This window comes from Lissotriton helveticus, chromosome 7 (assembly GCF_964261635.1).
Source record: "Lissotriton helveticus chromosome 7, aLisHel1.1, whole genome shotgun sequence".
In the NCBI taxonomy this organism is placed as follows: Eukaryota; Metazoa; Chordata; class Amphibia; order Caudata; family Salamandridae; genus Lissotriton; species Lissotriton helveticus.
Window position 1 is genome coordinate 837,159,685 of NC_136068.1, and position 25,002 is coordinate 837,184,686.

Genomic DNA, 25,002 nt, shown 5'->3' on the forward strand with positions numbered 1-25,002 from the left:
ATTTTATAGACCCATCATTGAAATACACAGTAAGTGGTCCCCTGGAGGTGTGTTTTCTGTAGAAGGACTGCATCAGGGGCATCAGGGGCATGCCATTTTAAATATTGCAGGATTATTCCCCATTTTATCTTGTCCCCTTGGCCATTGACGTTGCAGGAGAGGAGTTTAAAATTAAATGGCGTTGTGGGGTAGCCATTGGGCATTTAATGGGTATTTCTGAGCAAGGGTGAGGGTCCAAGATGCATGGGCTCTCCACTGTTCACCCAGCGCAGAAATGGTGGGGGAGGACTGTAACACCAAAACTGATTCTAATAAGGTCCAGGTCAACCTACATGTCTCAAATGAACTCTTCTTTCTCAAGAGGCCTCCATTACTGCCATCAACACAAATTTCAAAAACATAATAACACAATAAGCTGAAATAACAACACCCTCCCTGCACAGCGGACTAAAAACTACACACCTCCCCAACTTTGCAGAGTGGTTTTCAACCCAACCCTTGTAACCTATTGTAGGGGAACGTGGGCCCACTGAGGTACTGTCTTACTGCTTCTCTTCACAGAACAAGTAAAATCTGTTACATTTCTGCTGCCGACCAGTCCCGTGGTTGCTTTCTGAACATTCTGGTCAGAGGGTAATCTTACTCGGGTCATCCGGGGTGGGTGGGGATATCACTCCACCTGTCTCAGTCCCCTGGTGCATTCCATATCCAGAACAAGACCAATCAGAGTCTTCTGCCACATTGTGATTGAACCAGTTTTTGTGAAAAGTTCCTATGGCGCCACAGTCCCGGACTTTTCTCCAGAAGTGTCGTCGTCTAGTGGGTTTCGATGCTGACCCTTAGATTCATGCTCTTTCCCATTATGGGTTTGGCGGTAGCGGGATCTTTTATCGTTGACTGTTCGCCAGCCACTAAGTCAGTTCAATGCCTCTGCTGGGGTTTCAAAAAAACAGGTCTTACCCTCAGCTGCCACTTGAAGTTTGGCTGGAAATATCATAGCATATTTCAGTTCTCGATTACGCATGACTTTCTTTACTTCAAGGAAGGAGCGCTGCAACTTCTGCGTACTCTAAAGGTGAAATAAAGAATTTTTTTTAACGGATATACAGGGGTTTTCACGGCGGTCTACCGGAGTCACGTCAAGACGCAGCTCTCTCGATCGGCGGACTAAGAAAAATTGCTCCACAAAAAAGTGTCTGTTTTTGGCATCAACAAACGTTTTGCTGTACTAAAGTCATCATCTTCCTAGCTTTCAGGAACATAGAGAGCTGAATCAAAAAGCCTATTTTTCCACAGTTTTGACATTTTCAAAGAGGTAGCCCATTTTCCTTAATTTTTTAGCATTCAACCTACTTCTAGTTTGTGGTTGAAAAAAACACTCTGACACCCATGGGTGATCCCCAAAAGCTATAGATTTCCGAAAAGTAGACAAAATTTTGAATTTAGCGAGGGGTCATTTATGTAGATCCCTCAAGATTTTTCCCAAAAAACTAAACCGTTTACATAAAAAATACTGAAAATGAATAGAAAAAACGTCCATTTGTGACAACATTTTCAATTGTAACTTCTTGTCACAATGGCTGATTTACAAACGCAATATACCATTACATTTGATATACTCTTCCAGTTGCAGGAAATTAAAGGGTTTGTAGGTTTTCCAGAACCCAGGTACCCAAAGCCAATAACTGAGCTGCACCTTACAATTTTCTTTTTGGTCAGGGTATAGAGCAATTCGTATGGTAATATATAAAGAGTGAAAAATATGTATCAAGAAAACCTAGAGTGAAAAGTAAGTATCAAGAAAACCCTTGTATTTCTAAAATTGACACAAGATATGGAGTTTAGGAGCACTGGTTATTTATACATCTGTGAATTTGTGGGTATCCATACTAGCATATGATTCGGAGGGCATTTCGCAAAATGTATTGCACACTGGCTTACCTTTGGAAGGCAAGACTGCAGACATATACAATTTGTATTAATACTAATTCTACTATTCTGTGTTTCCCCAAGTCTCCCTATCAAATGGTACCAAACCTATGTGGGTAGGCCCAGTGCCTACAATGAGAAATGGCCCAAAAGGCAGCATGGACACATCACATTTTTTCAATGATAGCGGGCTCTTTTTTGCAATTTGAGTTGCTGTGGGTTTCAGGTTTTAGCTCCGCTGGCACCTCAAGTAACCTACCAAACCAGTACATTTCTGACAACTAGACATCTGTGGGAATCTAGGGTGGGGTGACTTGTGTGGCTCTCACCATGTTTTCCTACGCAGAAGCCTTTCCAAACCTCAAACTCTGACTAAACACACACATTTTTGTCACCTAGCATTCCCCCAAGTCTCCCCATACCAATGGTTCCTCACCTGTATGGGTAGGAATATTGCCAGTGACAGGAAAGCCCCCAAACACAACAAGCCATTATCTGACCCAGGGTGGTGTGGAGTGCAAAAAAACGATGGATTTGGGCCCAGATCTTTTGACTGGGGGAGTGTGTGACATTGATCCACATTCAGTCCATCACTTGTTGTTTTTTGCAATTGCCGCCCTAAGTGCGCTGGGGATGCCCAGACGTGGGTCCCAGGCACTCCACACCACTTGGAGTCAAGCTAGCCGGGCTGAAGAGAGGTGTTACCTCGAAACCGGTCCGGTCCTCGGATGCTTGATTCCGGTCTGGGAAAGATATGGCTGTTGTAGTTCGGACTGGACTGTTCCCATGGGGCAACAGGGTCAGAGCTGATTTGCATAAAGCCATTATCTGACCCAGGGTGGTGTGGAGTGCAAAAAAACGATGGATTTGGGCCCAGATCTTTTGACTGGGGGAGTGTGTGACATTGATCCACATTCAGTCCATCACTTGTTGTTTTTTGCAATTGCCGCCCTAAGTGCGCTGGGGATGCCCAGACGTGGGTCCCAGGCACTCCACACCACTTGGAGTCAAGCTAGCCGGGCTGAAGAGAGGTGTTACCTCGAAACCGGTCCGGTCCTCGGATGCTTGATTCCGGTCTGGGAAAGATATGGCTGTTGTAGTTCGGACTGGACTGTTCCCATGGGGCAACAGGGTCAGAGCTGATTTGCATAAAGCCATTATCTGACCCAGGGTGGTGTGGAGTGCAAAAAAACGATGGATTTGGGCCCAGATCTTTTGACTGGGGGAGTGTGTGACATTGATCCACATTCAGTCCATCACTTGTTGTTTTTTGCAATTGCCGCCCTAAGTGCGCTGGGGATGCCCAGACGTGGGTCCCAGGCACTCCACACCACTTGGAGTCAAGCTAGCCGGGCTGAAGAGAGGTGTTACCTCGAAACCGGTCCGGTCCTCGGATGCTTGATTCCGGTCTGGGAAAGATATGGCTGTTGTAGTTCGGACTGGACTGTTCCCATGGGGCAACAGGGTCAGAGCTGATTTGCATAAAGCCATTATCTGACCCAGGGTGGTGTGGAGTGCAAAAAAACGATGGATTTGGGCCCAGATCTTTTGACTGGGGGAGTGTGTGACATTGATCCACATTCAGTCCATCACTTGTTGTTTTTTGCAATTGCCGCCCTAAGTGCGCTGGGGATGCCCAGACGTGGGTCCCAGGCACTCCACACCACTTGGAGTCAAGCTAGCCGGGCTGAAGAGAGGTGTTACCTCGAAACCGGTCCGGTCCTCGGATGCTTGATTCCGGTCTGGGAAAGATATGGCTGTTGTAGTTCGGACTGGACTGTTCCCATGGGGCAACAGGATCAGAGCTGATTTGCATAAAGCCATTATCTGACCCAGGGTGGTGTGGAGTGCAAAAAAACGATGGATTTGGGCCCAGATCTTTTGACTGGGGGAGTGTGTGACATTGATCCACATTCAGTCCATCACTTGTTGTTTTTTGCAATTGCCGCCCTAAGTGCGCTGGGGATGCCCAGACGTGGGTCCCAGGCACTCCACACCACTTGGAGTCAAGCTAGCCGGGCTGAAGAGAGGTGTTACCTCGAAACCGGTCCGGTCCTCGGATGCTTGATTCCGGTCTCGGAAAGATATGGCTGTTGTAGTTCGGACTGGACTGTTCCCATGGGGCAACAGGGTCAGAGCTGATTTGCATAAAGCCATTATCTGACCCAGGGTGGTGTGGAGTGCAAAAAAACGATGGATTTGGGCCCAGATCTTTTGACTGGGGGAGTGTGTGACATTGATCCACATTCAGTCCATCACTTGTTGTTTTTTGCAATTGCCGCCCTAAGTGCGCTGGGGATGCCCAGACGTGGGTCCCAGGCACTCCACACCACTTGGAGTCAAGCTAGCCGGGCTGAAGAGAGGTGTTACCTCGAAACCGGTCCGGTCCTCGGATGCTTGATTCCGGTCTGGGAAAGATATGGCTGTTGTAGTTCGGACTGGACTGTTCCCATGGGGCAACAGGGTCAGAGCTGATTTGCATAAAGCCATTATCTGACCCAGGGTGGTGTGGAGTGCAAAAAAACGATGGATTTGGGCCCAGATCTTTTGACTGGGGGAGTGTGTGACATTGATCCACATTCAGTCCATCACTTGTTGTTTTTTGCAATTGCCGCCCTAAGTGCGCTGGGGATGCCCAGACGTGGGTCCCAGGCACTCCACACCACTTGGAGTCAAGCTAGCCGGGCTGAAGAGAGGTGTTACCTCGAAACCGGTCCGGTCCTCGGATGCTTGATTCCGGTCTGGGAAAGATATGGCTGTTGTAGTTCGGACTGGACTGTTCCCATGGGGCAACAGGGTCAGAGCTGATTTGCATAAAGCCATTATCTGACCCAGGGTGGTGTGGAGTGCAAAAAAACGATGGATTTGGGCCCAGATCTTTTGACTGGGGGAGTGTGTGACATTGATCCACATTCAGTCCATCACTTGTTGTTTTTTGCAATTGCCGCCCTAAGTGCGCTGGGGATGCCCAGACGTGGGTCCCAGGCACTCCACACCACTTGGAGTCAAGCTAGCCGGGCTGAAGAGAGGTGTTACCTCGAAACCGGTCCGGTCCTCGGATGCTTGATTCCGGTCTGGGAAAGATATGGCTGTTGTAGTTCGGACTGGACTGTTCCCATGGGGCAACAGGGTCAGAGCTGATTTGCATAAAGCCATTATCTGACCCAGGGTGGTGTGGAGTGCAAAAAAACGATGGATTTGGGCCCAGATCTTTTGACTGGGGGAGTGTGTGACATTGATCCACATTCAGTCCATCACTTGTTGTTTTTTGCAATTGCCGCCCTAAGTGCGCTGGGGATGCCCAGACGTGGGTCCCAGGCACTCCACACCACTTGGAGTCAAGCTAGCCGGGCTGAAGAGAGGTGTTACCTCGAAACCGGTCCGGTCCTCGGATGCTTGATTCCGGTCTGGGAAAGATATGGCTGTTGTAGTTCGGACTGGACTGTTCCCATGGGGCAACAGGGTCAGAGCTGATTTGCATAAAGCCATTATCTGACCCAGGGTGGTGTGGAGTGCAAAAAAACGATGGATTTGGGCCCAGATCTTTTGACTGGGGGAGTGTGTGACATTGATCCACATTCAGTCCATCACTTGTTGTTTTTTGCAATTGCCGCCCTAAGTGCGCTGGGGATGCCCAGACGTGGGTCCCAGGCACTCCACACCACTTGGAGTCAAGCTAGCCGGGCTGAAGAGAGGTGTTACCTCGAAACCGGTCCGGTCCTCGGATGCTTGATTCCGGTCTGGGAAAGATATGGCTGTTGTAGTTCGGACTGGACTGTTCCCATGGGGCAACAGGGTCAGAGCTGATTTGCATAAAGCCATTATCTGACCCAGGGTGGTGTGGAGTGCAAAAAAACGATGGATTTGGGCCCAGATCTTTTGACTGGGGGAGTGTGTGACATTGATCCACATTCAGTCCATCACTTGTTGTTTTTTTTCCCAAACACAACATGGGCACTTCACTTTTTTCCATTGACTCTTTTATGCAGTATGGATAGCGGTTGATTTTGGGCTGTAGCTCAGCTGGCATCTAGGGAAACCTAACAAACCTGCATATTATTAAAAAAACTAGATATCCGGGGTAATCCAAGGTAGGGTGACTTGTGTGGCTTGCACCTTGTTTTCGTGCTCAAAAGCCCTTGCAAACCTAAAACATTGAAAAAAAAAATTCTCTCACATTTTTGTGATGAAAAGCTCTGGAATCTGTGGAGAGCCACACATTTCCTACCACCTAGCATTCCCCCAGGTCTCACAATAAACATGGTATCTCACTTGTGTGGGTAGATCTAGTGCCAGACAAAGGAATGGCCTCAAAATGCAACATGGACACATCACATTTTTCTACTGAAAAGGTGCCCTGTTTTAAAATATGGGTAGCTGTGGATTTTGGGCCCTAGCTCAGTTGGCACCTAGTGAAATCTAGCAAACCAGCACGTTTTTTAAACCTAGGGGCGTCCAGTGTGGCACACCCAAGGTTTTCTTACCCAGAAGCCCTAGCAAACCTCAAAGTTTGACCAAAAACTAATTTTTCTCACATTTCTGTGATGGAAAGTTCTGGAATCTGTGCCGAGCCACACATTTCCTAGTCTATCTTTTACCCAAGTCTCCCCATAAAAATGGTACCTTATTTTTGTCGGTAGGGTTAGTGCCTGTGACAGGAAAGAGTCCAAAACACAATGTGGGGACATCAACATTTCCTGTCACAAATATGACCTGATTTGGCAACTGAGTAGCTGCGTAACCTTAAACTTTGTCTAAAATTGTGCATTTTCCATGCCTTACGTGACGTAAACTTCCAAAATCACCAGGAATGCAGCGCATTTCCCCACTTGTCCTGATAAAAATGCTACCCCACATATGTGGCTCGGCCTAGTGTCCACAAAAGGCACGCATCTAACACAGGTCAATGGGAGTCCCGTGGGGTGACTCTCATTGACCCTGGTTTGATGTGTGCCTGTTGGAGGCACTAGTCCAGCTATACAAGTGGGATAGCATTTTTATCCAGACAAATGGTGAATGCTGAGTGGTAGGAATTTTGCGGATCCCTGTGGTTTGCGGAAGTTTACGTCACAGAAGTGCAAGGAAAATCTGACATTTTAGTCAAGGTTTGAGGCTTGTACTGCATTGTGAGTAATGAAATGCTGTTGGATCCACATGAGGCACACCATCTTGGACTTCCCAAGGTGCCTAGTCTAAAAAAATGACTGGGTTTGGTACGTTCCCCCAGGTGGCAGCTGACCTACGCCCACAAATTGCACTCATTAAGCCTAGACCTAGGACAATATTGGGATTTAGCTTCTCTCTGATACCCATATGTAAAAAGAAAATCCCAAACAATCAATCAAAATTTGCGGTCTTTCCATAGGGATGGGGATTCTTTAGTCCCCAGGAGGGCAGAAAAGCTCAAACAGCCATTCTAAGGTAGGAGTATTGTCTTGATGTCAGAGTTGGTCACCTTAGCAGTTTTGTTTTTGCGCCATGTTGGAACTTCTGGTGTCTAGTGGCCTTTCTGTCCCTCCCCCCTGGGGCAGATTTTGGGTAAACGCCCTCAGTCCACCTGGGGGAGGGGGAACAAAAAGACTAATGTGCCTATTCTGGTGTGGGAGTATGACTTGATGCCTGGGTGAGCCATCCCACGTAGCTTTTTTGGCCCAAAAAAAGGGTGCGGCGTGTTCTCGCCCAGGCAACACGCCAAAAAGTGTGTGTGAAGCTCCTCCTCCAGAATAGGTTCATTAGTCTTTCTGCCTCCTGGGGGTGGATTGAAGATGTTTACTAAAATCTGACAGTTGAGACAGAAAGATCACTAGACACCTGGGGAAAAATAGTCACAAAAATAAGAAAAAAGGGGTGGGAGTGGCTCACCCTGGCATTGTGCTGTGCTTTCACCCCAGAACAGGTGCCTCAGTCTTTCTGACCCCTGGTGATGACTGAGGGTCTTTTTAAAAAATATGCCTCTGGGGACAGAAATGCCACTAAACTCCTGGGGAAAAAAATATTCCCAAAAATAAAAAGAAAAGGGGGTGGGGCGACAATCCCAGACACCGTGCACTGCTCCCATCCTAGAAAAGGTGCATCAGTCTTTTTGCGCCTTGGGTGGATTGAGGGTGTTTACCAAAAATCTGCCCCCAAGGGATAGCAAGACCACTAGAAACCAATGGGAAAAATATTCCCAAATATAATTAAAAAGGAGTTGGGCTTAGCTCACCCAGGCATCGTGCCATGCTCCTACCCGAGAACAGGTGCAGGAGTGGTTCTTCCCCCTGGATCGGATTGAAGGTGTTTACCCAAATTATTGCCAGAGAGTCAGAAAGGCCACTCAACACTCATAAATAAATAGGTACAAAGAAACAAAAAAGAGGATGTGGCACCTCCTTGTCCCTAGTCCAAAATGGACACAACAGTCTGACTCCCCTGAGGCAGGTTGTGGGTAAACACCTCCAACCCTTTTTTTTACATGGCACAGAAAAAAAGTCCATGATGTATAGCAGTCCAATCTGCCCCTTGAGAGGCAAAATAACTTGCTAGGCAATAGAGAGTTTTTTTCTGTGCCACACAAAAAAGGGGTTGGGAGGGTAAGGGTACATTTGGGGAGGGGTCTGACTTGATGTCTGGGTAGGCAACGCCCACCACTGACAACAATAGAAAAAATGTCCCTGGTGTCCAGTGGGTTTTCTGATCCCTCCTCTCGGGGAGCAGATTGAATGTAAAGACCCCCTATCTGCCCTGGAGGGTGCAGAAAGGCTTCTGAGGACATTTTGGGAGTGGGCACTGGGTCTGATATCTGGGCAATACGCCCCCAACCCCTAGAGCAATGAAATAAATTATCTCTAGGTGTCTAGTGGGCTTTTTCTCCTTGTTGGGGGGGGGGGGGGGGGGGCAGTTTGGCGGTAAGGACCTCTTATCTGTCCCCAGGGGTGGCAAAAAGATTTTTGTGGCTGGGGCATGTGAGGTGCACTAGCCCACTGCCAGGAGGGGATGACCTCCTCCCTCCAAAACAATTTCCTGGGGTCTAGTGGTTTTTCACCTCACCCCCCTACTCCCTTGCTGGGAAAAGATTGGAGGAAAACATCTTCCATCTGCCTTGGAGAGACTAGTGCAGATGGCTGTGGGTCTGGGGACTAGGCCCAATGCATGGTTTGGACACCCCTACCTGGTGTCAAGTGGCCTTTCTCGGGCAGAAAGAGACAATACCCTCTAATCTGTTCTCAAGGAGGGACAGAAAGACGAGTTTGGGAGAGGGGGAAGTACTAACTGATTGCCCAGTAGGCCACTCCCACCCTTGAAAACTATTCCCTGGGGTCTAGTGGGCATTCTGTCCTCCGGTCAGGGGCAGATTGGAGGAAATCAACTCCTATCTGCCACTGAAGGGGTGCAGAAAGACTGTTGTAGGTGATATGGAGGGGTGGGGGCTAGGCCTGATGCCTGGGTGGGCCGCCCTCCTCTCCCCTCTCCTCCCCTTTCACATACAAAAATAAATCTCTTGTGTATAGGGGATTTCTGCCCTCCCCAGGGGGCGAGAAATACTTTGGGGCCCGGGGTAGGAGGACCACTAGGCCATTGCAAGGGGGCTGCTTCCACCCTCAATAAGTAGTCTCTGGGATCTAGTGGACTTTCTGTCCCCCGCTGGGTGCAGATTGGAGAAAAACGCCTACTATATGCCAAAGGGCAGAAATACTGTTGCAGGAGAAATGAAGGGGTGGAGGCTGGGCCTGAAGTCTGGGTAGCCCGCCCCCACCTATTCAAATACAAAAAAAAATCCCTGGTGTCTAGTAGACTTTCTGTTCCATGGGCAGATTGGAGGTAACACCCCTAATCTGAATGGGGGTGGGGGATAGGGGGACAGGAAGATTTTGGGCCTGGGGAGAGGAGGGAAGCACTAGGCCATTGCAAAGGGGCTGCACCCCCTCAAAAAAGTGTCCCAGTGTGTAGTTGGTGGATCCCTGCTTGGGGATCGCCAAACAGTGGTACTCCCCAAGCGGGAATTCATTAGAGAAAAGGAGGTTCTCCCCTTTCCAATGATACTTCTCCCCAATTAATTGGTGCTCTAGGGGCTGAGATAAGCCCCCAAGTACTGATGCATTAAAAGTGAAATGAGCTGATCGCCTCATTTCACATTCAATTGTAATGATGTCAGCACAACATGCGCACCAATCGTCTCTATAAAATAAACAAAACACTGCCTTGAGCTGTTGGGGGAATTGTTCCCCAGCAACCGAAAGTGAAATTAAGAAAAGGAACCAGAGCACTAGTGGTATGGACGTCTCCTGCACGTCCACAGCACTGAAGTGGTTAAACATGAGTCATTGTGAGGCCATACAGCCTCAATATGGGTGAAATAAAAACATCCTTTCATCTTTACTGGATCCACACTTCTGATCCAGTCCTGAAAATGCTAGCAGCACTACAATTGTTTAGATCAGGCACCAAAAACCAAGCAGATGATATCCTGGAAGGCAATGTGGGCAGATGTATACGTGCACTGAAAGGGAGTATGGCTTCTGGAGCACGCTGCCGTTGTCCGTGATAGAGCGGACGGCTTTGTTGAAAATGGTGGCCCTTCCCAGGCTCTTGTATTTCTTTAGAACACTGCCAGTGTGGGTTCCTGCCCCGGTTACTTACCGGTAATCTTCATTACTCTGAGTCCATGTCTTCCTCGCCACAGTAATTACATATGAGCCTCCGGCTCCACACAGAACTCCAAGTAAAATAAAAGAGCAGCGCTCTAGTCTCCCCTCCCTCCTCCAATATGGCCCCCGAGGCTTCATCCAATCCTATAAAAGGATACATATCAACCAGCCCATCCTGAAAACTAAGCCGCAGACATGAAGCCACCACCAGGGCCGGGAGGGAAGGGAAACTATACTGTGGCGAGGAAGACATGGACTCGGAGTAATGAAGATTACCGGTAAGTAACCGGGGCATTACCTCCTCGTCCTGTCTTCCTCGCCACAGTAATTACATATGAGCTGATACCAAAGCAATCAGCTTCATGTAAGGAAAACAGACCACACCAACAGTGCAGTGAAAACATATTGAAATATACAGAGGCACAACAACCCAAAAAAAAGGACAACCTCTCAAGGAACCCCAGCCGATAAAACAGAAGAGGCAAACGAAAACAGAACCCCCACCCCCAAGTTGGAGGCGGTAATGGGACATGAAGGTATGCGGAGAAGACCACGTAGCAGCCCTGCAAACATCCTCCCTAGACACCCCTTTGAAAGAAGCCCAGGATACAGCAACAGACCAGGTGGAACGACCCCGAATAGGAAGTGTCGGAACCACAGAGACCGAAGCACAAGCCAACAGAATGGCCTCCTCAATCCACCGACTGATCGAGGACAGGGAGGGTGTCAGACCCTGACGCGACAAACCAAAAGTGACAAACAAGTCGCCACCCGTACAAAAGGAAGACGTGCGAGACAAATAAATCAGCAAGGCACGACGAACATCCAAGAGGTGCAAAAGGGACTCCTCAGCCGAGGAAGGATCAGGACAAAGAACCGGAAGAACCACCTCAGCAGACCGGTGAAATTAAGAATCCACCCTAGGAACAAAGGAAGGATGAGGGCGTAAGACCACACGGTCCGCCAAAACCAACAAAAATGGGGCAGAACGAAGGAAAGCACCCAACTCACCCATACGTCTGGCAGAGCCAATCGCCACAAGAAACACCACCTTGAGAGTCAAAAACTTCAAGTCCGCAGACTCCAAAGGTTCGAAAGGAGCCAACTGCAAGGAACGCAAAACCAAAGGAAGGCCCCAAGGAGGAGGACACATGATAGGACGGGGGCGCTGGAAAGAAAGAGACTTAAAAAGTCGAACAACCAACGGAGAAATGGAAACCAAAGGCAGGACATGAAATGCCCGAATGGCGGCCCATTGAGCCCGAAGGGTCGAAACGGCCAATCCCAACACAAACCCATCGTTTAGAAAGTCCAGAATGTGGGCCGGATCCAAAGAACCCAGCGACAGCCCACGACCAACACACCAAGAAGCAAAACGATCCCAATGCGTGGCGAAAGATTGAAGCGTAGAAGGACACCGGAAATGCTGAATGACCACAGCCACCGAACAACCCACACGCATCAGAGACTCCTTCTCAAGAGCCAGGCCCGCAGACCCAGGGAACGGAACACAGGCAGAGGAAGAAGAGGACCCATCAGAGGATAAGGCTCGAACGGTAAGGCCCACCCTGGAGACACAGCCCATTCCACCAGAAGGGGAAACCAAGGGCGACGCTTCCAACAAGGAGCAACCAGAAGCACCAATGACCCCTCCCTTCAGATCATCCGTAACACAGCAGGAAGCAGGGGAACAGGGGAAAGTATACAGCAGACCCTTCGGCCAAGGGAACGAAAAGAGCGTCCACCCACCAGGCATCCCGGCAAGACACAATCGTGCAAAAACAACGGATCTGGGCATTGTCCCGGGAGGCAAACACGTCCACAACCGGACAGCCAAACTTCACCTGCAACCACCTGAACATCCACCACATGAGAGACAAGGACCCCATGGAAGGAAAACACCCGGCTCAGACAATCCGCCACAGTGTTCTCCGCACCAGGCAGGTAGATGGCAGACAGGGACCCCAGAAGAACCTCCGCCCAAGAACCAATCCGATGGGCCAGGCAACTGAGGGAGCGAACCCAGCACCCCCCTTGAAGTTACACATAAGACCACACAACCAGATGGTCCGTCCGGATCTGCACGTGGAGACCCAGAACAAGATCCGAGAAGTCCAACAGACCCAGAAGGACGGCATCAGTACCTTGTAGTCGGAGGAACACGACAAGACAGACTGAGGCCAAATCCCCCGAGTCCTCCGACAAAGGAACCAAAAATACCCATATCGAGGGAACAGGGGACCCAATGCGACAAAACGCGGGATCCCACCGGGTACATGTGGAGGCGAGCCCATGGCACCGTCAAAAACGACGCCGACAGCAGACCCCGAACCTTCAAACAGAGGCTCACAGGACGAGAACGCCCCAACAATAGGACACGAACTGCAGACATCAGGGACAGAATCCGGGGAGGGGGCAGGAACACCATCCCCAACAGAGTCCTAAACAGAGCCCCAATGAAAATCAAATCCTGCGCAGGAACCAGGCAGGACATTGGCACAAGCACGAGGAACCCATGATGCTCCAGGACAATGTACACCCACTGGACATGCAACTCCGCCTCAGGAAGAGAAGAAGCAGAAATCAAATGTCGTCCAGAGAAGGAAAAACACAGACGCCCTCCCCATGCAAATGTCCAATAAGAGGAGCCAGAACCTCAGTAAAGATCCCGGGAGCAGAGCAGAGCCCAAGGGGCAGTACCAGGAAATGGAAATGACGACCCAGCACGCAAAACAGGAGAAATCTCTGAGAGGCTGGAGGAACAGGGATATGCAGAGAAGCATCTCAAAGTCCAACGAAGCAAGGAAGACGTCCTGAGACATCAGAGGAAGGAACAACCGAAACGAAACCAGATAGAACTGCATGTGAGGGATGTAAGCATACAACCACTGCAGGTCCAACACTGGCCGAAGAACCCCAGGGCGCTTGGACATCAGGAACAGGATGGAATACACACCCAACCCCAATCGGTCTCGGGAAACAGGAATCACCGCCCTAATGACCACCAGGGAATCGATGCCGTCCCAACAGCGCCAAACACCTTACAGGGTCTCTGGGACAAGGCGCGGCCCTGAAACAGTCAGGGGGAGTCAGGGAAAACCCAAGACGAACACCCTCCGAAACCACTCGAAGAACCCGCATGTCCGACACAGCCTCGCGTCAATAGTCCATGAATCAAGGTAGACGACCCCCAACCGGGCCGACACCAGGAGCGAGCCCCACATGATGAGGAAGTGGGAGCGGACGAGGTAGAAGCACCAGAGAACCGGGACCAGTCAAAGGAAGGAGTACCCCGGCCATCCAAGAATGACCAAAAGCACTCAGGGAACCAAAGGCATGGAAGCGATCAGGACGCCCAGGAGCAAGGAACATACGGTCCTCCGCAGTCAACCCCACCATGACATCCAAAGGAGGATCAAACATCCAAACACCCGAAAAAGGGATCAACCGGAGAACATACAGCGCAGCACCAACTATCCAGGAGCGAAGAACCAATGAAAAACATCAGAAAGCAGGCGCACCCGCTGCTCCAATATCGCCAGAGTAGAAGAATAACTACCCTTCGAACCAACAAGCAGGCACCGACCAAAATACTGAAAGCAAAGACCGGATCGCGTAAGACGAATAGGCACTGATAGAAAAAACAAAGCAGCTGCAAAAAGTGCGCTACATCGCACCAACCATTACTCACAGCAAAAAACCCGCAGCGGGTATCGAGTACACAAAACGTGAAAACGAACCCCTGACCACATACTACCCTACATGTATCCATATTAAAACAGAAGAAGGTATAGGCAAAGAATCAGTCTCAGGGCGCTGATACCTCGAAAAACAGATCGCCCACCAGATCCACCAAAAATGCAGGAAACACCAAGGCCACACGAATGTAACCCAGCACCACCAGTAGGCAGCACCCAGCATAAAGCGACCTTGGACATCAACGTCCACAACATCGACAGAATCAGCAGCAGTAGCGTCATCCACCGTCGCCACATCATCAGGAGGAACAGGTACCTGACCCTGCAACACCGTAGCCATAGCAGAAGTAAACACAGCAGCAACAATACAAAAGAAAGAATTGCCACCACTGACCCAGAAGTCCCATGCAAGGACCCAGGAGCAGGAAAATCTAGAGAACCACGCCCCATCACATCCACACACGAGTGGAGTCAACACAAGCAATGAACAGGACAACATGCCAGGTCGAAAAGGGCTCCGAGGTCGCTAGGCAACCACATAAAGCAACGCACGCATGACTCCAACAACCCAAACGCATGCGCAAAAAAACAGCCACAGACCGCCTTGCGTGGTCGGAGAAAACCGAAAGCTGAACTCAGCTAAAGAATATGCCTAGAACTGCAGCTGGCAAGGAATGCGGCCGGGAGCGTCCGGCCCTCACAACAAGCGCACCCGGCTCCGGCAGCAGGTAGGGAATGTGACCGGGAGCCTCCGGCCCCCACATCAAGTACACCCGGCCTCGGCAGTAGGGAGGGAAAATACAACCGGGAGCCTCCGGCCCCCACAGCAAGCGCACCCGGCCCCGGCAGCAGGTAGGGAATGTGACCGGGAGCCTCCGGCCCCCACATCAAGTACACCCGGCCTCGGCAGCAGGTAGGGAAATGCGACCGGGAGCCACCGGCCCCCAGAGCAAAGACACCCGACCGCGCAACGTCCGCTCAGCAGGACGCGCGGTCGGAAACAAAATAAAAACGGCTTCCAGGAACCCATGCGTCCCGCAAAAAAAGCCGAAAGAACAAGCCCAGAAGTCCGCTAAAGCAGGACGAGAGGCAATAAAAGGCAAAAGAAGGGGGCAAGAAAATAAATTATACAAGACAAATTGAAGAACACCAACCACAAAGTGCATAGAAAAACAACACTAGCACAACACTACTACCCCCAAACTCAATACCAAAAGGGCAGAAGGGGACAGCTCAAGCAGGATCCCAGCCCCACTCACCTGACCAGCAGGGAAAACACAGCACTCGGAGAAGTGCAGAAAAAAAGAACAGGACGGGCTGGTTGATATGTATCCTTTTATAGGATTGGATGAAGGCTCGGGGGCCATATTGGAGGAGGGAGGGGAGACTAGAGCGCTGCTCTTTTATTTTACTTGGAGTTCTGTGTGGAGCCGGAGGCTCATATGTAATTACTGTGGCGAGGAAGACAGGACGAGGAGGTAATGGTTCCTTATTCAAATTGTTGCAATCTATGATGGTGGGATTCCTTTGGGGAGCTGGCAGACGTAGGGTAGCATCGAAGACACTGATGAGGCCAAGGGCAGCGGGTAGGTTGGCGGTTCCGGATCTGGAGCTCTATTACCTAGCAGCGCAGCTTCAGCTCCTTACTCAAGCGATAGCAAAGGAATTTAGGGTTCCGGAAGAATTGCGAGGCAGGGGCACACAGAGGCATATCCTATCTTTCATAGTTCTACAGCAGCGGTTGGACATAAGGGATCTTTCCATGGAGGAAAATACATTGAGACTGTGCTAGAATCGGAGTCACGGGCGTGCCGGAGTCTCTCACCCTTATGCCCCTGAAATCCCTTTAGGGATGATTACGGCGATGCCTCACGGGGGAGACTGGTCGTCCTTGCAGGACTGGGAGGAGGCCGGGATTCAGGTGCTTGGAGACCTCTATGAAGATGGTGTGATGCTTTCATATCAAGCACTGCAGAAGCGCTATGACCTCCCCAGGGGGGGATTCCTGCTGCATGCTGCCCTGGTCTGGGCGTTGCAAAAGCACTGGAAGGGGGGTACTGGCAGAGCCTGCAACAGCGATGGCGTGCCAATATGTAGTAATGGCGGCGGGTACTTTTAAAGCTGTCACATGCCTTTACGCGAGAATGTTGAATGAGACATTGGTCCCGCTCGACACGCTCAAATTGAAGTGGGAAGAGGGGATTGGTAAACCTATACCAAACACAACGTGGGGTCAACTATTGCATAGAGCATGGAAAAGCACCAGGAACGTGCGTTTTCAGCTCGTACACTTTTTTATAACCCATAGGGCATATTTGACGCCTGGTAAAATAATGCGATATTTTAATGCCGAGCGTGCGGTGTGCCCTAGGTGTGACGAAGTAGGCGTTGAATTGGAACATATGTTATGGAACTGTCCGAGGCTGGGTAATTAATGGAGAGAAGTGGGGAACCTCTTGAATTTGGTCACAGAGCGCGACTTAGCCTTTGACATTGCCACGTGTGTACTACACTGGTTTCCACATACTCCTAAAACAAAGGTAACGAGTACATTTGTAGACATGGGCCTGGTGCTAGCTAAAAGAGAAATCACGATGCGCTGGAAGTCTAGTGAAGGTCCCAGCAGTAGAAGATGGAGGGCTGAGTTGTTAAAATGGGCTAACACAGAGGAGGCAGTCAGGCTTAGGTTGGCGCAGCGCATGAACAACAAGAAGGCATTGGACACAGTACGTGCGTGGGGGGAACTAGCTCGCTCGCTGGTGGAACAGCAGTCACAGGCAGAACAGGGACAACACCATGAAATGCAGGAAGAAGACACGCCTGAAAGTGGCGAATCTTGAGCAGAGGCCGCACACTCCATTTATCACATATCCGTTGACAGTTAGAACACACCGATGTTAGGGGAACAGGGAGAGGGGAAGGGGGGAGGGGTAGAGTGGTAGGAGGCTGGGGTTGGGAGGTGGGGGAGGAATAGTAGGAACTCAATGTGATTAGTGACTGGGGCTATAGGCTGTGATTTTATTTATCTGTGGACATGTTGATTCAACCAGGTTACTAAAAAATCAATATTGGAAGACTGTTTGATTCCTACGGTGCTCCACAGTCCCCAGGAGGGTGGGTTGGGGAGGTTTTGTTTTTGGGGGTAACTGCAAGTTGTATGATTGTTGTGCAAAAAAAACAATAAAAATATGTTTAAAAAAAACAAAAAAAACAGGCACCAAAAAACAGTAAGTAGGATGAGTGCATGGCATTTCTCAGTCCACCTTCAGCAAAATAACTAATTGATAGACACTTTGCTGTCCGTGAGTGGGCAGCATATACAATACCTCATGGGCACAAATACAGCCAATGCCATCAAAGCAAGGTTCTATGCCATATCATGATTTCCTAATGTGCTAGGGTCAATTGACAATGCTCATGGTCCCCTGATGGCTTCATGAAGCCAGGAACAAGTGTTCCGTAAATTTAAAAAGCAGCATATGATCAGCCTCTCAGCTAGGTTCCCTGAATCAACTAACAACGCCACAAACCTGCAGAGGAGCAACATTAGGCATACTCTGGTGACCCGGGAAACAACCTTTACAACACAACTTTTACAACGCACTACCATTACAACAAAACTTTTACAACGCAACATCCATTAAAACGCATGACACTACAACGCATACCACTACAACGCATGTCATTACAACACAGTAATTACAACGCATATCATTACAACGCATACCATTACAACGCATAGTACCCTTACACTATCCAACACTTACCCTACTGTTGCACCCCCTAGAGTTAGAATAGTAATTTTTACCCCTACACTATCCAACACTTACCCTACTAATGCACCCCCTGGAGTTAGAATAGTAATTTTTACCCCTACACTATCCAACACTTACCCTACTGTTGCACCCTCCTGGAGTTAGAATAGTAATTTTTACCCCTACACTATCCAATACTTACCATACATGCAATGTAATGTTATGCGTTGTAATGGTATGCGTTGTTTTGGAATGCGTTGTAAAGGTAGTTTTTAAAAATTCGTTGTAATGGCATGCGTTGTAATGGAATGTGTTTTAATGGATGCTGCCTTGTAAAGAATGCGTTGTAAAGGTATGCATTGTAAAAGTATGCGTTGTAACGTCATACATCCCTGGTGACCCTGCACGCTCAATGTACATGGCAGCCTGGTGAAAAGCAGGCAAACTAATTCTTCATCATCAAGATTACATTGCTCTATGGATGTTGTGGTCTAAACTCCATATATATGTTAATTGTCCAAACAGTGGTTCTTGAACAATACTCATACACACCTTAAATTAAATACCCATAAATGTACATCATGCATACAAGAGAAATTAAAGAAAAAGAAACAGATAAAGAGAGGCCTGAAAAAACCCTAATATCAAAGGAAGCCATGTACAATGTATAAATAGTTTTAATCATACACAAAACGTATTAAAACAATTACACTCCTACACAATATGAAACACAAGACATGCGAAAAAATAAAAAAACACACAATGGCAGAGGAAAATAGTTCTACGACAATCAACACAGAATATAATCAAGGTTATTAATGTCCTCAATGATTTAGGCCATGTTGGGGGCATCGACGGCGTTTCAACTCCAGATGGTTTTCAGGGTCATCATCAGGACTAGAAGCTTCAGGAGTGGGAAGGGACCACTTAGCACAAATTTCTTAAAAAGCTGTTCAACATGAAACTCCTCCTTATCTCCAACGTGAGAAGATTTTTTAATTTTAGATTAACAAGAGGGTCCAAGAGCTGTAACTGCAAGAGTCAGTTCAGTTCAATAACTTTATTCGGTTATAAATCAAAGATAACCATAAAAGTACAATAAAATCACATCACCACAATTTTAAGAAAGGAGATAAAATACCATAGGCTCATAACAATTTCATTCGAGTATTGATTTCCGTGAATTAATTTTTTTTTTAAGAAAAGCCGAGACAGATGCGACTGTAAAAATGTCATCTAACATCTGGATAGCTAAAAAGGCAGGTCGACACTGTCTAAGGTCCATGTACTTTAAAATTGGTACAATCCATCTTTTCCTTGGAATCGTATATAATTTGCAGAAAAACAATATATGAATGTCAGATTGATTAGACAAATCATCGCATGGGCATTTGATTAATTGCTTTGACCAGTCATTCATAGTAGGAAAACTTAATAACCTAAAAAAGATATTAAATCTAAAACGTATCAATAAAAACCTTTCAAAGTCTCGCATCTGTAAAGTTGTGTATGGGTGCATATCATTCCTAGTCAGGATAGGTTGATGGGAAAACACAGATATTTTGGTGAACTCCACCTTATTTCTAACATCCTCTAGGTAGGTCATGCACAATTTCTTATATATTTTCCTTGGGATATGCTGCATTAGAGAGGGTTCTCCAAAATAGTCCAAGTGACCTATTTTAATGAGGAACGATTTTATATAATATAGCCATTTCATTTTATGGGCGTTATCAAGGCTTAATGCATCCCCCAAAATGAAACGGTTAAGAGAACACTCCTCAGAGGTCCACACCCTATGCCAAAGGAGAATTGGTTGTACCTTAATGACATCCTCTAAATATGGTAATCGCAATTCTGCATGGCAATTATGGGTGGACACACTATCTGGCACAGATAAAAGATGTCTCAAAAAACTATTTGCAATTACCTGCAGCGATTTCACATTGGCAAGAGTCAGAAACTGAATATCAAATCATCAGTAAAGGGCATCAAGAAGGCAGCGAAGCAGAGTTCAGACTTAAAAGGAGCTCAATGGGACATCCGAGCTTTCCAGAGAGAATTTATTGGTTAAAACTCGTCGTGCAGTCTCCATCCGACATCGATCGGCACAAAATGCTGCGATCATAATAAAAAACATACTTTCATCTTTACTGGATCCACACTTCTGATCCAGTCCTGAAAATCCTAGCAGCACTACAATTGTTTACATCAGGCACCAAAAAACAGTAAGTAGGATGAGTGCATGGCATTTCTCAGTCCACCTTCAGCAAAATAACCAATTGATAGACACTTTGCTGTCCGTGAGTGGGCAGCATATACAATATCTCATGGAGACAAATACAGCCAATGACATCAAAGCAAGGTTCTATGCCATATCATGATTTCCTAATGTGCTAGGGTCAATTGACAATGCTCATGGTCCCATGATGGCTTCATGAAGCCAGGAACAAGTGTTCCATAAATGTAAAAAGCAGCATATGATCAGCCTCTCAGCTAGATTCCCTGAATCAACTAACAAGGCCACAAACCTACAGAGGAGCAACATTAGGCATACTCTGGTGACCCTGCACCCTCAATGTACATGGCAGCCTGGTGAAAAGCAGGCAAACTAATCCTTCATCATCAAGATTACAGTGCTCTATGGATGTTGTGGTCTAAACTCCATATATGACAACAGTACTTTTAGAGAGTTAATGATGATTCTCATCGAAGTAAAGTCTTTTAACAGCTACATGTACCTCCATTACAACATATCTTTTGGAGGTGAAGTACATCTAAGAGCACACACCCAATTACACTACTCACACCCATGTATCCCTCCCATGTAGGTAATGGTGGATATCCGCTCATGTCTTATTTGCAACTTGGTAATCTCCAGCCTTTCCACCAACTGCCCAAATGTGTCTTATTGAATTGTCAACAGACTGGATGTCCTTCTGCAAGAGGGTGAATATTGCAGCTGAAACACCATTGCAAGCACTTATGTGTGCTAATGGTACATGTGCCGCTGGCATTTCTTATTCCACCAAGCAGACCACTACTGATTGCCGCATGAGCTCCTGCTGCTTCTTGAAAAGATCCTTTAGTGCTAGGATGACAGATATGATTTGTGCCTACCCTTTATAGCTTTCCAGAAAAGTTTGCTGTGCACTCTCCAGGCAATTACTGAGCTCATGTACTACTGCTGTGTGTCAGAGTTTATTAATGACAAGGGTCTCTACTTCGATGGATGGGAGAGTCAAGGATATAATGGAGAAAACAGATATATGGCTGCAAATTCACTCTGTTCAACTAATTCTGGTTCACATTGTTCTTCTTTCTTTTCAATTCCTGGTATAATTATTGGTGCATGGTGGAATGCCCTGCATTTGGCACTCATAACAAGTCCTTACTTAATGGATTCCTAGCCACAGACACCCAGTTGCACTTGCTTTGCTGACAGGCGCAATAGTTTGTTAAAGACCTTCATGGACATCGTTTCACCAAAATGCCTGGGATAGCGGATGTAACATCACACACCCTTTGACTGTAATAACATCACTGGAAGTGACATCATCTTGACGTATGACCTTGGATCTTCCCATGAAGGAGCTCCACATGGACTTTAGGGGGCTGATATGATATCCAAAACACATACGAGAGAGGAGGAGGTAAAGCAGCCATACACCCTCCTAGGAAAACCCAAATACCACAACAAGTACGGCAACTGCAGGTGGAATATGCAATCCAGTTTTCCTACCTTGAGACAAACATCCAGAAGTCTCACTTGGATGGTCACAGAATCCCTGTATGAGTGCTGAAGGGAAGAATGTCATCCTTATGAAAGAGGAAGCCTCACACACAAAATTGTGTCATGCTTTATTATTAATTTTCTGTGACCGTCCAAGTGGGACTTTTGGATGTTTGTCTCAAGAAAGGAATACTGGATTGTGTGTTCCACCTGCAGCACCTGTACTTGTTGTGGTAAGTTAGCTGATATGATATGCCAGGGGAACATCCTTCTCTTTGTATTACATGTGAAAGTATGTGTTTATCTGAAGAAAATACAGTGCCAAAGAACACCAAATAGTACCAGGAGTCTACATTATTTTTACCACAAAGATATATAGTTAAGTAGTTCCCCTACTGTTTAGCACAACAAGAAATGCATTCATAAAGCATAGGGAGATGGAAAAAAGATATTTTAAAAAACAATTGTATTTAAGTTCATATGCATTGATTAATATAGCTGGAAATTGAATATAAACTGTGTTATTAGCTTAAATTATTCCTTATTGTGAATACAACTTGATTAATGATCATTTGCAAGGCACCATCACTTGTGAAAGGCGCAAAGGTAAAGGTTTGATTTACACATATTTTCATGAGTTAACAGTAATGAAACTAAGCAAAAACATGTTCAAAAATGTGTTTGCTGTTTGTTTTTTTGTTTTTTTATTTATTTAAAAGACAGTGCATTACACTGCTGAAATGATGTATTTTACAAAACCTAAGTGTAATGTCCTAGCCCCACTGGGAACTGCATAAAGTAGACAGTACTTATCAAGACACTGTTACATTCTGTTCTGGCAAGGGTGGCTTTGAAAGTGGTGGCGGTGTAACACTTGCCCTGAATTGTAGTGAGGGAGTGTAGGGAGTCATTCTGACCTCTTCTAAGGAGATTTCAGGGACACAGAGCAGTGGTGGAATGTTGGAGGGATAGGCGGTAATAGAACTTCGGAGGCCTGATTGGTGGTTGAATTTTTAAATCTTTATTGGCTTATTAAAAAAAAAAAGTAATGGTGGTGGTCAAAGAATTAGTGGTGGTAGTTAGGTCGGGATGGTGAGGATGTTCCTGTTGGAGCTACTTGCTGCTGCTTCAGGCTTCTCTTCCTCTCCTGGGGTTCTTCACATACCAAGACTTCAGATGCCGTCCCCCCAGAGTCTCTCCAAAAGAAGAAAAGAGCGGTAAGTGGACTGGCCTATATCTTCTGTGGTTAACCGTCACCACACCCAAAGTGAAGGATTAATAAGGAAAGGAAAAAGACTATAAATTCTGTAGTAGGGGATCTCTGTGTATAGTCATAATCTAGTGAATAGTCCCGCCCATGTGCGTGGACCCCGGAGTAATCAAAAATAATCTCTTAGAGTGTTGAAAAATGCAGAATTGCACAGACACTTAAGAGAGAATTTAAAGACAGATAATGCAGCCTATAAAAGGCTACACTGTCCAGTACTTCAACTAGAAATTCCACCAACAAATCCACAAAACAGCAAAGCCTGTACAGATTTCCCTTGCTTTAACAGCAAAAACCCTCTGGAATGATAGAGAGGAGGACCTGGACAGACAAGCCCCATAGGCTGCCATTATGTGGCTCAGAACAGGATACTGTGCCTTTAAGAGAACTTTCCAGAACTTCACAGTATCCCAGAATGCCTTGCAGGTCCCAGTTACTTTCAGTTCTTTTTTCCGGCTCCTGCAAGCAGGACCCTGGAGCATTGAGCTCTCCCTTTTCAAGGGTTTATTGGTGTTTTTTCACTGTAAAATCGATTTGAGTACTTTCTAAGTACTTTTAGGCTTTTCTTCTTGGTTGTTTGCACTCTTTTAATGTCGAATACGCCTGCATTATTTGACAAATGCCCGGAGTGCTCCAGGAAGAAGGCAAAGTCAGACCCTCATGAGGTGTGTATCCTCTGCCTGCCCTCTTCCCATATTCCAGAGGAGTGTGAGATCTGTCAAGGCTTCTCTGGCAGGACCCTGAAGGACAGAATGAAAATCAGACTTCAGGGCCTCGAGGAAAGGAGGCTGAAGGCGCAAGGTGGGTCTGGAGGGGCTTCATCTGCCCATGCTGAGGCCTCTGGGGGGCTCCCCAGGGGCAGGAAGTCCAGCAAATGTCCACATTCTCCATCTGGGTCAGTAGCACGATGTGGAGAGGGAGGTCCACGGCCAGCTCCCAGTCTCCCCAGGGGTCTGGGTCGAGAAAACGTAGCCCGTCGACGTCGAGGGACTTACACAGGCCGCCGTCGAACCCAGTGACGATTTCATCGTCGTCGTCTTCGGCATCGACGTCGAGTGATCGGCGTCGACGGGCCCGGCGTCGGCGCTCGCCATCGAGGAGACACCGCCGATCGCCGTCGACGAACAGGAGATCATCGTCGTCGAGGGGATCCTCGTTGTCGAGGCCGCCGTCGAAACGGAAGAGGTCGCTGTCGAGGCAGAAGAGATCTCCGGCGAGGAAGAAGTCGCCGTCGAGGCGGTCGAGGTCGCCGTCGAGGCGGACAAGGTAGCCGTCGAGGCGTTCGAAGAGGTCGCCGTCGAGGCGGTCGAGGTTGCCGTCGAGGCACAAGAGATCGCCTTCGAGACATAAAGGATCGTCGTCGAGATGGTCGGACTCGACGTCGAGGCATGGAGGCCGTTCGACGCCGAAGCATAGAAGACGGTCGACGCCGAAGGGGCGCTCGACGTCGAGGGACCTACGTTCGACGCCTGGTCACCGTTCTTCGGCGTCGAGGGGTCGTGCTGACAGGCCTAGGACTGTGGGGGGCTCCCCTCAGTCCGGACAGGATGGCGGGTCACCGGGATCGGTGTACTCGGAGGTGTATACCCCGAAGAAGGTTGTTCCACCTCCTCCTCCGTTGCCAGGAGGTCTACCTCCGAGGGCTCTAACCCCTCCTCCGTTGCCTCCTCTGCCTCCACTTCCAACAGGACCTAGGACCCCTGTGCCAGACAAGCCGCAACCGGTTCCACCGAGGTGGGTCTCGTTGCCCAGGCTTCCGACCCCTCCCAAGAAGACTCCTAAGTCTAAAGAACCGCCCAAACCCAAGACGTCCGCCCCGGAGAAACCGGCAGAACGTCCCAGACCTAGGCAGTCAAGGTCGCGCTCCAGATGGAGAGACAGATCGAGGAGCAGACACAGGTCCTCCACCAGATCTAGACATCGCCACAGGAGGCATAGGTCCAGGTCCCGTACAACATCATCTAGGACCCGTTCCTATTCGCCTACTCTATCG